This window comes from Aegilops tauschii, chromosome 6 (genome assembly GCF_002575655.3).
Source record: "Aegilops tauschii subsp. strangulata cultivar AL8/78 chromosome 6, Aet v6.0, whole genome shotgun sequence".
Lineage (NCBI taxonomy): Eukaryota > Viridiplantae > Streptophyta > Magnoliopsida > Poales > Poaceae > Aegilops > Aegilops tauschii.
The window spans coordinates 442,123,067-442,125,446 of record NC_053040.3 but is presented as its reverse complement, the minus strand read 5'-3'; positions in this window follow the sequence as shown (position 1 = coordinate 442,125,446).

Genomic DNA, 2,380 nt, shown 5'->3' with positions numbered 1-2,380 from the left:
GGGAGCCAACATGGGTATCCAGATCCCGTTGTTGGTTATTGACCGGAGAGGCGTCTCGGTCATGTCTGCATGTCTCCCGAACCCGTAGGGTCTACACACTTAAGGTTCGGTGACGCTAGGGTTGTAGAGATATTAGTATGCGGAAACCCGAAAGTTGTTCGGAGTCCCGGATAAGATCCCGGACGTCACGAGGAGTTCCGGAATGGTCCGGAGGTGAAGAATTATATATAGGAAGTCAAGTTTCGGCCATCGGGAAAGTTTCGGGGGTCACCGGTATTGTACCGGGACCACCGGAAGGGTCCCGGGGGTCCACCGGGTGGGGCCACCTATCCCGGAGGGCCCCATGGGCTGAAGTGGGAAGGGAACCAGCCCTTAGTGGGCTAGGGCGCCTCCCATGGGCCTCCCCCCTGCGCCTAGGGTTGGAAACCCTAGGGTGGGGGGCGCCCCACTTGCCTTGGGGGTTAAGTATCCCCCTGGCCGCCCCCCCCCCTTGCAGATGGGATCCAGGCCGGCGCCCCCCCTCCCAGGGGGCCCATATATAGTGGGGGGGAGGGAGGGCAGCAGGATGACAGCCTTTGGCGCCTCCCTCCTCCCCTACAACACCTCTCCCTCTCGCAGAAGCTTGGCGAAGCCCTGCCGAGATCCCGCTACATCCACCACCACGCCGTCGTGCTGCTGGATCTCCATCAACCTCTCCTTCCCCCTTGCTGGATCAAGAAGGAGGAGACGTCGCTGCTCCGTACGTGTGTTGAACGCGGAGGTGCCGTCCGTTCGGCACTCGGTCATCGGTGATTTGGATCACGGCGAGTACGACTCCATCAACCTCGTTCATTGGAATGCTTCCGCTCGCGATCTACAAGGGTATGTAGATGCACTCCTTTCCCCTCGTTGCTAGTATACTCCATAGATGGATCTTGGTGAGCGTAGGAAAATTTTAAAATTCTGCTACGAACCCCAACAAATATGACCATTCTACTCCGTCGCAGGCCTTCATCATGCCCAATTTTAATGCACAAAATCTATTATTCTTGGATCTAGTACGCTTCATAAAATGTAGATACTCATAAGAAGTAATAATGTTATCTGCGATTAGTCTCCCGTGCACAAAGACCGACATGATATAATCTCCCCAAAATCTTCTTTAGACGGTTGGGGAGAACCTTCGATCTAGTCTTGTAGAAGATGCGACATAAGCTAATAAGGTGGAATTGGGACAATAAAGTAGGATTTGATGCCCTGGGGATCAACACTAGAACTGTATCATTTATACTCTCTGTGCCTTCCTCTCCCCAAACTATGATGAGTACCACCTTAGTTATATTAGGACCACATATACCCCAATGGCACTAGAAGAAATGTGTTGGATACCCATCCGACACCAGGGCTTTGGTAGGGAACACCTGGGATACCACTTTCTTCACTTCTCCTCGAAATACTCTTTTGTAAGAATGCCGTTCATTTCCAGCGTCACTTTCCTTTGGACATGTGAAGGAAATTCATGTACCCCCTCCACCCCCTCGGATGTGTAGAGGTTTGATAAAAATCAGAAGCAAGCATTTTCATTTCCTCTGGAACTTTTGTGACCTGCCCATTTGGTTTCTTCAAGCCTTTCATCATGTTCTTCTTCTTGCATATTGATGCTCTGAGATGAAAAATGGGTATTATTATCCCCGATCGAGAGGCACTCAATGTGCAAGTGTTGGTGCCACATGAGCTCTTCATGATTCTATCAGACCATCATTAATTCTGCATCTCCTCCAGATCGTTCTCGAGCTTCTTAATCTCCCGCCGCACCCTGTCCGAATGAGGAGTTACTCCAGCGTCCAGGTCGGAGGCAAAAGTGATGCCAGTTTTTCTTGCACTTCCTCCACCATTGATGTTGAGCCGTTGGACTTCCATGCAACATCTATGATTCCCTCCAACTTTGAATGTGTATCCCACATAATTTCATACCTGAACCATCACTATCCCTAGCTACTGCTGCTCAACGGGTCCAAGGTCGGTAAGATCGCCAAGTGATCTGATGTTGCATATATCAAGTGGCTTGTCGTCACTAGTTGGAATTATGTGCACCAATTAGCAGATCCCATCGTCGTGTCAAGATACACTCGAGAGTAGAAGCCACCTGCAAGTTTCTTTTCGAGCGTCTAAAACCGGCCTTGAAAGCCTAAATCAATCCAGTTGCATAAATCAACAATATAAAGAGTAATACCCAACGTCCTGCTTTCAGCATTGAAAGAACTACCAATGACATATGAATTCCCATGGCCTAAAGTGCCAGCTAAACCTTCTACACTAGTTTTGCTAATTTGAGTTTTGACGATACAAAGCACGATAGGGGCAACTTTTCCCGTGATCTTGCAGATCTGCCGAATTGTAG